Source organism: Kogia breviceps, chromosome 17, assembly GCF_026419965.1.
Source record: "Kogia breviceps isolate mKogBre1 chromosome 17, mKogBre1 haplotype 1, whole genome shotgun sequence".
Taxonomy (NCBI): domain Eukaryota; kingdom Metazoa; phylum Chordata; class Mammalia; order Artiodactyla; family Physeteridae; genus Kogia; species Kogia breviceps.
Window position 1 is genome coordinate 56,850,168 of NC_081326.1, and position 15,218 is coordinate 56,865,385.

Genomic DNA, 15,218 nt, shown 5'->3' on the forward strand with positions numbered 1-15,218 from the left:
ATTCTGGGTAAATTCAATGACCATCTTAAAAGCAAGTACTGCCACCAAGCTCCTACTAACACTTAGGATTTTTCTGATGATAAATAATTGTCTAAAGAGGCTAAACAAACGTTTATTCAAATATTATTTATAGATTGATAGATAGATAGGTAGATAGATAGACATAGATTTGGACATACTTATGTATCATTTGAGTGCCTACTTGGTGGCAAGCTCTCTGTTAGGGACATGAACTCAACTCATCCTCTCCACAGCACTCCAGATAGTGTTATTACCCAGATTCAGATTTATGAGGAAACTGAGGTTTCAGCAAATTTACGAGATTTGTCCAGGGCTTCAAAGCCAGAGAGTGGGGAGTCAGGACAAGCCTCATTATAGCTACTGTCAGAAAACCCTTCCTCCTTCATGGCACAGAATCAGCTCTGTGCCCCTTCAAAGCTCTCCAGTTATTTCTCTTCCCAAAAGTTTCTTTTCTCAGCCTTTCAAAATCTTATCTAACACAAAGAAGGAACTTACAGTAAAGAAAACAGAGAAAAAGAGTTGTGTGTGTGTTTGTGTGTGTGTGTGTGTGTGTGTGTGTTTATCCCTACTGGATAGATTATTAAATGAATGAATATGTATGTATGTATGTATGTATGTATGTATGTATGGATGGATGGATGGATGGATGGATGGGTGTATGGAAGTTTTCTCTGCCAGCCTCTACTTCTTATCATTTAGGTTGTTTTCTACTTTTCTCTCCAGGATTCTAATCCAGTAACGAACACCTAGAATTACCTATTTGACTTAAAATTACTTACAAAAATGGAGAGACTTACAAGAATTAGTAACTTAGACACCAAGTACGGTTAAAAAATGCTTTAGAAGGTTGGCAATTACTACCACCTCTAGAACGGAACAAAGAATTTTCAAAGAAGACTAGCGTTTCCTAATATATCTTATAGTTTAGCATGATGGCAATAAATGTGTCCATACATGTTTTCTGTTTTATCCTCACATCAAAGCCTGCAAAACAGATATTATTACCCCCAGATATTCTTATTCCTTATTTTCAAACAAGGAAACTGAGACTCAGACTAAATAACCTGCCCTAGGTTGTATATCTAATATTTGACATAGGCAGGATTTAAACTGGTTCTGCCTGGCTGTAGAACCCATGCCCTTCCTCCCTTCCTCCCTTCCTTCCTTTCTCCTTCCCTCCCTTCCTTCCTTCCTTCCTTCCTTTCTTTTTTTGTGGTAACAATACATAACTTGAGATCTATTCTTTTAAAAAATTTTTCAGTGTACAATACAGTATTGTTAACCATAGGCACAGAGTTGTACAGCAGTCTCTAGAACATACTCATCTTGTGTAACTGATGCTTTGTACCCATTGAACAGCTCCTCATTTCCCTCTCCACTCAACTCCTGGTAACCACCAATCTACTCTTTCTTGATTATTTTAGGTATTTCATATAAGTGGGATCATGTAGTTTTTGTCCTCTGTGACCAGCTTATTTCATGTAGTATAACGTCCTCCATGGTAATTCACGTTGCTGCATATGACAAGATTGGCTTCCTTTTTTTTAAGGCCGACTAATATCCTATTGTATGAATTCACCACATTTTCTTTATCCCTCAATGGACATTTAGTTGTTTCCATGTCTTAGAGATTATGAATAATGCTGCAGTGAACATGAGAGTACAGATATCTCTTTGAGATCCTGATTTCAGTTCTTTTAGGTATATATCCAGAAGTGGGATTGCTAGATCCTATGTTGGTTCTATTTTTAATTTTTTGATGAACCTCCATACTGCTTTCCATAGCAGCTGCATCGTGTTACAGTCCCACCAACAGTGTACATTCTATTTTAACATCAAATTTGCCTTTTGTCTGAATCACCACTTTTGTCTATCAAATTTGTATAAAGTGCAGTCCTCTCACAAAGAAAGTCAAAGATTATTCTGCATCCACAAGACCAGTAAATTGGATGATAAATCACATGACAGCACAGGCTACAGGTGAAGTTCCAACTCCCAAGGAACTTTTCTTCTGGAAAAAAAGCGTGAGTCATATCAGCTTACAGAAGTTAAATTCCTGCTTTAGAGGAAGCACAATTTGAAAAACTATTGGCCAAACTTCTTACTGAAGCAAAGGGGCTTTCACGTTTCAACCTCTCCTTTCCTCCCAAACCCCATCTTTTGATATTCTTTAACCTGTACTCAGTGTTCCAACAACTGTTTTTATTTCCCCAAACACTCCACACTGATCTATGATTCTGTGCCTTTCTTTATTCTGTTAACTCTGCCTAGAACAAGCTTACCACACACCACACAACCTATATTTCTTGTCTACCTGGAAAACTTCCAGAGAACCCAAAGAGATGAGTCTGTGAAACTTTCCAGACTTTCCACTTCCCTGACTCATCACAGGGACATGCCTTTCTCTGCACTACCTCTAAGTCTTGAAGTCTTGTGTAGAGCTAGTTATGATGTTCTGTAATAATTTTTTACACACTTGACCACTCTGCTGGACTGTGGGTACTTTGAGGACGATACAGGATTTTATTTTTACTGATATTCCCCTGTAGTGTAAGGGCCTGACATTAAGCTTTATGATCGCCAAGGCTTCCAGCTCGAAGACATCCATCTCAAAGAAACACACTGCCAGTCATATGACACATGTACTAGCAAACCAACTGGACAAAGAACTAGGCCATCCCCACCATGAAGTTCCCTTTTTAAAAGCCCTTGGTCACCTAGATAACTGACCACTTGAATGATCCCACTTCTACCTTCCCACTCCCTAATTCCCACTCTTACGTTTTAAATTCGCCACTGAAGAGTGAACCTGCTAAATCCTAGACACCCCACCCTCAGACATTAATAAAGGCAGAGCCCCAGATCTGCACGCTCCCTTTGGACCCACAACCTCACTATGTGACTCTTGGGCGTGCCATGTACCCTCCAGGACCTGTGAGTGATACATTTTGTTCTTTAAAGTTCCCTGATGGTTGTTGCTGAAATGCATCCCACAATCATAATAAGAATCACAAGGCCTGGTCTAGCCACAGCATTGGTCCCAGTGCGGGGAATATCCAAGGGGGCTCAACACAAGCGGTACAGACCCTGGCGAGGGCCTCGGCCATTCCTAGCTGACAGCATCACTGTGAATAGGCTGAGACTGACACAACACGGCCCACAGTAAAGACCGCTAATGACGTTTAACGCATGACATTAGATTAAATCAAACTGAATTGATTGAAGGTATAAACCTGAGATTTTTGTTGTTGTTGTTTTGTTTGTTTGTTTGTTTTTGTGTGGTACGCGGGCCTCTCACTGTCGTGGCCTCTCCCATTGTGGAGCACAGGCTCCGGACGCACAGGCTCAGCGGCCATGGCTCACGGGCCCAGCCGCTCCGCGGCACGTGGTATCTTCCCGGACCGGGGCACGAACCCGCGTCCCCTGCATCGGCAAGCGGACTCTCAACCACTGCGCCACCAGGGAAGCCCTAAACCTGAGATTTTTAAGACTTCAGTTCCTTCTCATTTCTTTTCTTCTAGTGTTTGTCTCCTATGCACACCTATTTATATTCTGGAGAGCTTATCTCTGGGTAAGTTGTGCTTACAATTGGTCCTTCCTTCTCTGTTCTCTTCCTTCATCCAACAAGCATTGATTCCTACTGTGTCCAGACACTGTTATCAGCTAGGGATAGAAAGATGGGTGAGCCAAGATGCCTGCTTTAAGAATCCTCAGGCAAAATGGAGGGACCATTGCCATGTAAGAAATGCAACAAAGTGCCTTGAGGGGTCAGAGAAGAGAGAAAACATCCAAAGGGAAGAGTCAGGAGACACTATGCAGAGGAAAGGGTGTTTGAACGAGGCCTTGGGTTTTGAAAGCATATATATGTTCTCTAAATTCCCCTCAAAACAAGATTTTTTTAAAATTTAATTTTATTTATTTTTTTATACGGCAGGTTCTTATTAGTCATCCATTTTATACACATCAGTGTATATATGACAATCCCTATCTCGCAATTTATCACACCACCATCTCCACACCCCGCCACTTCCCCCACTTGGTGTCCATATGTTTCTTCTCTACATCTGTGTCTCTATTTCTGCCCTGAAAAACTTTCATCTTTACCATTTTTCTAGGTTCCACATATATGCGTTAATATACAATACTTGTTTTTCTCTTTCTGACTTACTTCACTCTGTATGACAGATCCATCCACGTCTCTACAAATGACCCAATTTTGTTCCTTTTCATGGCTGAGTAATATTCCATTGTATATATGTACCACATCTTCTTTATCCATTCATCTGTCGATGGGCATTTAGGTTGATTCCATGACCTGGCTATTGTAAATAGTGCTGCAATGAACACTGGGATGCATGTGTCTTTTTGAATTATGGTTTTCTCTGGGTATATGCCCAGTAGTGGGATTACTGGGTCATATGGTAATTCTATTTTTAGTTTTTGAAGGAACCTCCATACTGTTCTCCATAGTGGCTGTATCAATTTACATTCCCACCAACAGTGCAAGAGTTTTCCCTTTTATCCACACCCTCTCCAGCATGTGTTGTTTGTAGATATTCTGATGACTCCCATTCTAACTGGTGTGAGGTGATACCTCATTGTACTTTTGATTTGCGTTTCTCTAATAATTAGTGATGTTGAGCAGCTTTTCATGTGCTTTTTGGCCATCTGTATGTCTTCTTTGGAGAAATGTCTATTTAGGTCTTCTGCCCATTTTTGGATTGGGTTTTTTTTTAATATTGAGCTGCATGAGCTGCTTATATATTTTGGAGATTAATCCCTTGTCCATTGATTCATTTGCAAATATTTTCTCCCATTCTGAGGGTTGTCTTTTCATCTTGTTTATGGTTTCCTTTGCTGTGTAAAGGCTTTTACGTTTCATTAGGTCCCATTTGTTTATTTTTGTTTTTATTCCCATTACTCTAGGAGGTGGATCAAAAAAGATCTTGCTGTGATTCATGTCAAAGAGTGTTCTCCCTATGTTTTTCTCTAAGAGTTTTATTTCAGGTCTTACATTTAGGTCTCTAATCCATTTTGAGTTTATTTTTGTGTATAGTGTTAGGGAGTGCTCTAATTTCATTCTTTTACATGTAACTGTCCAGTTTTCCAAGCACCACTTATTGAAGAGACTGTCTTTTCTCCATTGTATATCTTTGTGTCCTTTGTCATAGATTAGTTGACCATAGGTGCGTGGGTTTATCTCTGGGCTTTCTATATTGTTCCATTGATCTATATTTCTGTTTTTGTGCCAGTACCATATTTTCTTGATTACTGTAGCTTTGTAGTATAGTCTGAAGTCAGGGAGTCTGATTCCTCCAGCTCCGTTATTTTCCCTCAGACTGCTTTGACTATTCGAGGTCTTTTGTGTCTCCATACAAATTTTAAGATTTTTTGGTTCTTGTTCTGTAAAAAATGCCATTGGTAATTTGATAGGGATTGCACTGAATCTGTAGATTGCTTTTGGTAATATAGTCATTTTCACAATATTGATTCTTCCAATCCAAGAACATGGTATATCTCTCCATCTGTTTGCATCATCTTTAATTTCTTCCATCAGTGTCTTATAGTTTTCTGCATACAGGTCTTTTGCCCCTTTGGGAGGTTTATGCCTAGGTGTTTTATTTTTCTTCTTGCAATGGTGAATGGGAGTGTTTCCCTAATTTCTCTTTCAGATATTTCATCATTAGTGTATAGGAAGGCAAGAGATTTCTGTGCATCAATTTTGTATCCTGCTACTTTACCAAATTCATTGATTAGCTCTAGCAGTTTTCAGGTGGCATCTTTAGGATTCTCTATGTATAGTATCATGTCATCTGCAAACAGTGACAGTTTTACTTCTTCTTTTCCAATTTGTATTCCTTTTATTTCTTTTTCTTCTCTGATTACCATAACTAGGACTTCCAAAACTATGTTGAATAATAGTGTTGAGAGTGAACATCCTTGTCTTGTTCCTGATCATAAAGGAAATGCTTTCAGTTTTTCACCATTGAGAATGATGTTTGCTGTGGGCTTGTCATGTACGGCCTTTATTATGTTGAGGTAGGTTCCCTCTATGCCCACTTTCTGGAGAGTTTTTATCATAAATCGGTGTTGAATTTTGTCAGAAGCTTTTTCTGCATCAATTGAGATGATCATATGGTTTTTCTTCTTCAATTTGTTAATATGGTGTATCACACTGATTGATTTGCGTATATTGAAGAATGCTTGCATCCCTGGGATAAATCCCACTTGATCATGGTGTATGATCCTTTTAATGTGTTGTTGCATTCTGTTTGCTAGTATTTTGTTGAGGACTTTTGCATCTATATTTATCAGTGATATTGGTCTGTAATTTTCTTTTTTTGTAGTATCTTTTTCTGGTTTTGGTATCAGGGTGATGGTGTTCTCATAGAATGAGTTTGGGAATGCTCCTTCCTCTGAAATTTTTTGGAAGAGTTTGAGAAGGATGGATGTTAGCTCTTCTCTAAATATTTGATAGAATTCACCTGTGAAGCCATCTGGTCCTGGACTTTCGTTTGTTGGAATATTTTTAATCACAGTTTCAGTTTCATTACTTGTGATTGGTCTGTTCATTTTTTCTATTTCTTCCTGGTTCAGTCTTGGAAGATTATACCGTTCTAAGAATTTGTCTATTTCCTCAGGTTGTCCATTTTATTGGCATAGAGTTGCTTGGAGTAATCTCTTAGGATGCTTTGTATTTCTGTGGTGTCTGTTATAACTTCTCCTTTTTCATTTCTAATTTTATTTATTTGAGTCCTCTCCCTCTTTTTCTTGATTAGCCTGGCTAATGGTTTATCAATTTTGTTTATCTTCTCAAAGAACCAGCTTTTAGTTTTATTGATCTTTGCTATTGTTTTCTTCGTTTCTATTTCATTTATTTCTGCTCTGATCTTTATGATTTCTTTCCTTCTGTTAACTTTGGGTTTTGTTTGTTCTTCTTTCTCTACCTCCTTTAGGTGTATGGTTAGATTATTTACTTGAGATTTTTCTTGTTTCTTGAGGTAGGATTGTATTGTTATAGACGTTCCTCTTAGAACTGCTTTTGCTGCATCCCATAGGTTTTGGATCATTGTGTTTTCATTGTCATTTGTCTCTAGGTATTTTTTTTATTTCCTCTTTGATTTCCTCAGTGATCTCCTGGTTATTTAGTAATGTATTGTTTAGCCTCCATGTGTTTGTGTTTTTTACGTTTTTTTCTCTGTAATTGATTTCTAATCTCATATCGTTGTAGTCAGAAAAGATGCTTGATATGATTTCAATTTTCTTAAATTTACTGAGGATTGATTTGTGACCCAAGATGTGATCTATCCTAGAGAATGTTCTGTGCGCACTTGAGAAGAAAGTGTAATCTGCCGTTTTTGGATGGAATGTCCTATAAATATCAATTAAATGTATCTGGCCTATTGTGTCATTCAAAGCTTGTGTTTCCTTATTAATTTTCTGTTTGGATGATCTGTCCATTGGTGTAAGGGAGGTGTTAAAGTACCCCACTATTGTGTTGCTGTCCATTTCCTCTTTTATAGCTGTTAGCAGTTGCCTTATGTATTGAGGTGCTCCTATGTTGGGTGCATATATATTTATAATTGTTACACCTTCTTCTTGGATTGATCCCTTGATCATTATGTAGTGTCCCTCTTTTCTTGTAACATTCATTATTTTAAAATCTATTTTATCTGATATGATTATTGCTACTCCAGCTTTCCTTTGATTTCCATTTGCATGGAATGCCTTTTTCCATCCCCTCACTTTCAGTCTGTATGTGTCCCTAGGTCTGAAGTGGGTCTCTTGTAGACAGCATATATACAGGTCTTGTTTTTGTATCCATTCAGTGAGCCTGTGTCTTTTGGTTGGAGCATTTAATTCATTCACGTTTAAGGTAATTATCAATATGTATGTTCCTATGACCATTTTCTTAATTGTTTTGGGTTTGTTTTTGTAGGTCCTTTTCTTCTCTTGTGTTTCCCACTTAGAGAAGTTCCTTTAGCATTTGTTGTAGAGCTGGTTTGGTGGTGCTGAATACTCTTAGCTTTGGCTTGTCTGTAAAGCTTTTGATTTCTCCATCGAATCTGAATGAGATCCTTGCCAGGTACAGTAATCTTGGTTGTAGGTTCTTCCCTTTCATCACTTTAAATATATCATGCCACTCCCTCTGGCATGTAGAGTTTCTGCTGAGAGATCAGCTGTTAACCTCATGGGAGTTCCCTTGTACATTATTTGTCATTTTTCCCTTGCTGCTTTCAATAATTTTTCTTTGTCTTTAATTTTTGCCCATTTGATTACTATGTGTCTCGGCATGTTTCTCCTTGGGCTTATCCTGTATGGGACTCTCTGTGCTTCCTGGACTTGGGAGGCTATTTCCTTTACCATGTTAGTGAAGTTTTTGACTATAATCTCTTAAAATATTTTCTTGGGTCCTTTCTCTCTCTTCTCCTTCTGGGACCCCTATAATGTGAATGTTGTTGCATTTAATGTTGTCCCAGAGGTCTCTTAGGCTGTCTTCATTTCTTTTCATTCTTTTTTCTTTATTCTGTTCCACAGCAGTGTATTCCACCACTCTGTCTTCCAGGTCACTTATCCATTCTTTTGCCTCAGTTATTGTGCTATTGATTCTTTCTAGTGTATTTTTCATTGCAGTTATTGTATTGTTCATCTCTGTTTGTTTGTTCTTTAATTCTTCCAGATCTTTGTTAAACATTTATTGCATCTTCTCAATCTTTGCCTCCATGCTTTTTCTGAGATCCTGGATCATCTTCACTATCATTATCCTGAATTCTTTTTCTGGAAGGTTGCCTATCTCCACTTCATTTAGTTGTTTTTCTGGGGTTCTATCTTGTTCCTTCATCTGGTACATAGTCCTCTGACTTTTCATCTTGTCTATCTTTCTGTGAATGTGGTTTTTGTTCCACAGGCTGCAGGACTATAGTGCTTCTTGCTTCTGCTGTCTGCCCTCTGGTGGATGAGGCTCTCTAAGAGGCTTGTGCAAGTTTCCTGATGGGAGGGACTGGTGGTGGGTAGAGCTGGGTGTTGCTCTGGTGGGCAGAGCTCAGTAAAACTTTAATCTGCTTGCCTGCTGATGGGTGGGGCTGGGTTCCCTCCCTGTTGGTTGTTTGGCCTGAGGCAACCGAACACTGGAGCCTACCTGGGCTCTTTGGTGGGGCTAATGGTGGACTCTGGGAGAGCTGATGCCAAGGAGTACTTCCCAGAACTTCTGCTGCCAGTGTCCTTGTCCTCACAGTGAGACCCAGCCACCTCCCGCCTCTGCAGGAGACCCTCCAACACTAGCAGGTAGGTCTGGTTCAGTCTCCTATGGGGTCACTGCTCCTTCCTCTGGGTCCTGATGCACACACTACTTTGTGTGTGCCCTTCAAGAGTGGATTCTCTGTTTCCCCCAGTCCTGTCGAAGTCGCAATCAAATCCCACTAGCCTTCAAAGTCTAATTCTCTAGGTATTCCTCCTCCTGTTGCTGGACCCCAAGGTTCAGAAGCCTGATGTGGGGCTCAGAACCTTCACTCCAGTAGGTGGACTCCTGTGGAATAAGTGTTCTCCAGTTTGTGAGTCACCACCCAGCACTTATGGGATTTGATTTTATTGTGATTGCGCCCCTCCTACCATCTCATTGTGCCTTCTCCTTTGTCTTTGGATGTGGCATATCTTTTTTGGTGAGTTCCAGTGTCTTCCTGTCGATGACTGTTCAGCAGTTAGTTGTGATTCCAGTGCTTTCGCAAGAGGGAGTGAGAGCATGTCCTTCTACTCCGCCATCTTTCCGATGCTCTAAAACAAGATTTTTCCAGCCAGTTTTTACAAGTAAAATGGCCCTGACCTTGGGAAATTTTTAACCACAGCATTGCCAAGATTGTTTCCCATGTCTTCAAAGTCTATCTCGAAATCCCGAAAGACATTTTCTGCCACCTCTGGCAGATCTGTAACTTCTCCATGTTAATAAGCTGTCAGGATACTGAGAGCCTTGAAATGCCACTATTATGTTGCTATCATTGTTGTTGTGATTAATGATCTTATAACAACACTGCCATAGAACACACTCTGAATGAACTACACCTAGAAACAAATGTTTAGGAAAACAGAAAGGGTTTTTTCATCACATTCAAGTAAGATAGAGAAACCACGGAGGCTCAAACCTGCTGAATTGGAAAGACAGTGTCAGCAGGTGATAAGAAACATAAAACTCTGTGGTTATTTTTTGTGTTTATGTCTTTGCAAAGACATAATTTTTTGTGTTTATGTCTCCCAAATATATATATATGGGAGAGATTGTTAACAAAGCAGGTCACTATTAGAAGTGATTCAAGTCTCCATCCCCCAGTGAATTTCATGAGGACACAAGAGAACCCCTAAGTGAATGCTGTTGGGGATTTCTGAGGAAAATGGTAGTTGGGTCAAAAACACAGGAAATTTGGTAAATGTTATTGTTTCAAAAAGTGTGCATAAGAATCCTCAGCTTGAGGCAAAGCCATGTCCACCAAGCATGATTGAGATCTACTTTGGTATATCTATTTTCCCATTAGGAAAGTGTATTGAATGAGAGCCTTCTAGAAGAGAACTCATTGTAAGAGAAAAAGGAGTCTAGCTGACAAGTCTGGCCCCATCAAAATGCTTTGATTATTAGAGGGAATGAGCAAATGCCAGGTGAGAACCTGTCACTAGACTTGTCGGGAAATTAGCAATCTCACATATTTATAAGAGTGTGGTCACGTACTACTACCAGCTTGGAATCTATCCTCCCTTTGAAAGAAGGAGCAGGGTCCAGGAAAAAGTAAGACTGAAGGATGGTTATATGTTTGTTTTGTTTTTATAAGTCCATTCTCTGAGCTTGAACTGCAGGCCAACAAAAAGACACAGATTAGAACTCTGAACATTGAAGGGAATTAAGAAGTGCTGGTTGTCCCAGCTTCTAAAATTTGCAAAGAATGGCAGAAAAATTCTAGTGGAATTAAGCTATTTCTTATGCTTGTTCCAGATGTGTTTAATTTATTTATCATTATTTTTCCCTTCTGATAGAAGAATGCTCTAGCTCTCCATTTGTAGTTTCTCTCAAAACCCCAGCACTGAGCAGAGATTCTGCTGATGATTTTCGCCTGCTGGGTTGAGAGACAGGAGCAACTGGACTACAGAAGTTGTTTTGCTCCTTTTTGGGAAACCAGAGCCATTTGGAAGTCTGTTCTCTCTCCTTCCCTCATCCTAGAAAGAGCAGTAACTCAGTCACACTCAACAGCTCTAAGTGAGGCTGGTGTTTGTCAGATACACCTCAACGTTATGTCTGTTGTGTTCCTTAAACCCAATACTTTACAGTGAATGCAATGAGAAGGTGCAAGCATTTGAGCTTTGCCTATGGGGTTAGACTTAATGACCTTGGGATATTTTCCAGCTCTGCACTTTGTTGATCTTGAGAGTTGTATAAACTCCGATGAGATATAGAGTTATCACGGAAGGATTCAGAACCATTTACAAGTCTGTGTTGAATGTGGTAGACCTAAGAATGTAGGCATTCTTATCAATGTCACGTGTGAACAAAGGGTTGAATTTTCTTGATTTTTTAGAATGAATCAAAAGTTTTAAAAATATACCTACCCTTTGATACCACAACACCACTTCTCGAAATATATCCGAAGGAAATATTTAAGAATGGCAGAGTGTTTTCCAACACCACCAAGCAATTCTCCAGTTCTCAGCATGTACCTACTGGATGTCCCTGTGGAACTAGGCTGTGCCACCCTTCTGACGTGTGGATGCTGTTCACTAATCCAGATGTTCATCAAATCTTACTGTTCAGGAGTTTTTATAGAGCTGAATGGGCAGCCCCTGCTCTTTGCTTTTTCAGGGGTCAGTGAGTGGGGCTGAAAGTTTCAGTCTTCTAATTACTTGGTCTTGCTGGTGACCGGCTCCATCCTGAGGCTATGCAGGGTCCCCATCCAAACTCACCTCATTAGCATAAAGTCAGGTGTGCTCAAAAGGGCCACCTTATGAATGAAGAAAGATGCTCCTATCACTCAGGAAATTCCAAGGATTTTAGGTGCCCTGTGCCAGGAAACAGGGCCAAAGACCAAAAACATCTCTTATACACAACAAAGGTTTTCAAAGAATTTAGCACTAAAATATTTGTCTGATGTTTTTAAAAACAATGTTTAAAAACCAGAAAATATTTAAATGCCCAGCAACGGAGGATAGGTTCAGTAAATTGTGGCACGTGTGTGCGTTAGAATACTGTGCAGTCATCAAAAACGAGGCAATAAATGTATATTTATCAAAGTGAAAGAGCAGATTATAAAAACAGTATCACAGCATGATCCCAGGTTTGCAGCGGACACACCCACCATACACTGGAAAAAAAATCTTAAAGGAACTACACCAAAATATTAACAATTATACATTATTACCACTGGTGATGGAGTAACAGATGACTTCTATTTTTCTCTCTTTATATCCTCTTTCTAAATTTCTACAGTAAGTAAAATTTTGTGTTGCAAAACATGTTTAACAGACCTAAGTATGTATTAATACATGTATTAATCTTTGTGTGCAAAAGTTATTTACTGAATGTCCATTATTCAATGGGCCTGGTGGATATGCAAATCTCTCTATAAAATCTTCATTAACTACTCGAACATTGCTTTCTTAGTGATGTATAAGCAAAAGAAGTACAGTGGTTAAAATCAACAAACAGGTTGAAAAACTTATTTAAAATCACATAATGAATTCAAAACACCAGCCAGGACTTGCAACCTCAAATTCTTGAAGCCAAACTCAAAAATATAGATGCTGTTCTCCTATTAGTCCTAATTTCTAGTCATTGTCTTGACGTGGTAGCTTGAAGAAAATATTGGCCACCGCACTCTGCAGCTGTGCCCATCGAGAAGCGTCGCCTATTCCCCACCCTCCAGCCTGGGCTGGTATATGACTCGATCATGCCAGCTCTGAACCTAGGCCTCCAGAGACCTTGCAGTTTCCACTTTTTTTTTTTTAGAACCTTTGACCACTACATGAATCAGCCTGGGCTAGCCTGCTGGAGGATGAGCAAGCTCAGGAAGAAAGGCTCCAGTCATCCCATGGTCCAGACGTGGCCATTGTAATCCAGCCGGCCCCAGCTGCCCCCCCAGCTGACCGCAGACATATGAGCAAGCCCAGCTGAGGTCAGCAAAGCCCAGACCCAACCCACAAAACCACCCGGAGGAGTCCAATCCCAAATGCCAAACCACAGAACTGTGAGTTAAATAAATGTTTGCTGTTTGAAGCCACAGAGTTTCAGGGTGGTTTGTCATGCAGCAAAAGCTAACTGATACACCTCCCCAGCTCATCTACTCCTCCTCATTTCTCAAAGGAGGAAACCAGTGAGGAGAACGGAGTACCACTGAGAGTCATGTGGTAACTCACAAACCAAGAGAAGGACCTCATTCTCCTGGCCACCATGCTGGGTGTCCTAGCCACGGAACGCTCCAGAAAGGAAAAGGTTAGCAGAGTTCATATGCACGGACAGGATGAAAACCTTGGCCAAACAAGTACAGGGAACTGGCTTCAGGTCCCCAGGAGCTCCATGTCTTCCTGCCAGCTCAATAGTTTGGCTGCAGGAGAAAGGCAAAAGTACCACATTCTCTTCTACGCTGGTCCCATCCCAGTCAATTCCGGTATTTCCCGAAGAGACCCGGGATCTGGGCCCGGAGTGCCCTCAGAAGTGTTTACTCTCTGTTCTCTTTACTTCTTTCCTCTTCTCTCTTTCCCTCCCTCCTCCTCCTCTTTCTCCCCTTCTTCAACCTCTCCCTCTCAGAAAGGCAGAGTAGCACATCCTCTGACCACCCCACCCCCGTGTCTTTCCCTGACCTGACCCACCTCCTACATACCCCAAAGAGGTCAACACTGACAGAAAAATGAATCAGAAAAGCACAACCTACACCAAGCCTCAGGATTGCCCTACAACTACTCATAAGATACTCCACTTCAAAGTGCTTGGCCCCAAACATTAACCGATTAACACTGGCAGCCACCCTGCATGTTAATTAAACCTCATTATTCACAAGCTAGAGACCAGGAAAACAACACCAGAGAGCACGGCTGCTGTCCCCGGGGCCCACGAGGCAGGAGGAGACCTCCGGCGCTCCTGGCACCGAGGCCAAGGCCGGGCACTGACCACGAAGCTACAGCACACCTGCCCTACCCCCCCGGCCCACTCCCACCCCGGGTGCCAGCTCTGAGGCTGCTGCCAAAGGGAGGCTCAAACGTTTCCTTTTCCATTAGCCACAGGTGTGTTTTAACCACAGCCTAACTAGCAGCTACTATTGAGTCTCTGGGCTTTTCTAAACATGTGCCTTTGCAGACCTTCAAGCCAAAGCCATTCCGAGCATAAGCCTTTATTAAATCGAGCCACAGAAATGTATTGAAAATCATGAGCATTTTGAAACATACTGAGTCCTTTGTGGCTGAAATAATCGAATAGACAAGCTGTTGTTCATTTACAACCTTAATTTTCAGACACACTTCTTGAGTCAAAAGTACTTCCTGCTCTGTAATTCCTGTAGGGATACAGGTGGCCTCGGACTAAGTACACATCTACTGTACATTAAAATGTATTTCTTACTTAACTTAAACATTTCTGAAATCTCAAGTTTATGTCTAGACTATTTTAATCAGCTAAATGTCATAATAAGTTATATGTTGGTCTTGATCGTTTACATACACCAGCCCTGCTCACAGAGTATCAAAAGGTGTTTTTAAAGAGAAGTCTGTGTTTGTTTTACCAAGAAAATCGTGCTTTCAGACTATCATATCAGACATGCTGGCAGGCAGAAAAGGGCCTTACGTAACCGGTAGAAAAAGTGGGGTTTTCTCCCTCTTTTCCTCCCATGTACCACTCCATCAATACTACTTTAAAATCTCAGAGTTTTGAAGCCACAAGTTTATACTGGTCTAAAATGTCACTTGACCACCATGCACAAAACATCAACACTTGGAGCAGGATGGTGCTGGTATTTTGTTGCTTCTGTTCTCATTTTACAGGGGTTCTCTGCTGTCTCTTCATTCCCATCTGAGTTAGCCTGCAGGTCTCAACCCGCCAAAAAGCCACCAAGTCACCCAGACACAAGGTTGGTAGGAAAGTAAGAGCCCTGCTGACTAAATAGCTATCCAAACTGTACCTGAGCACCTGTCACGACTCGGGTGTTGCGGTTAGATCTCTAGTCACAGAAATGACT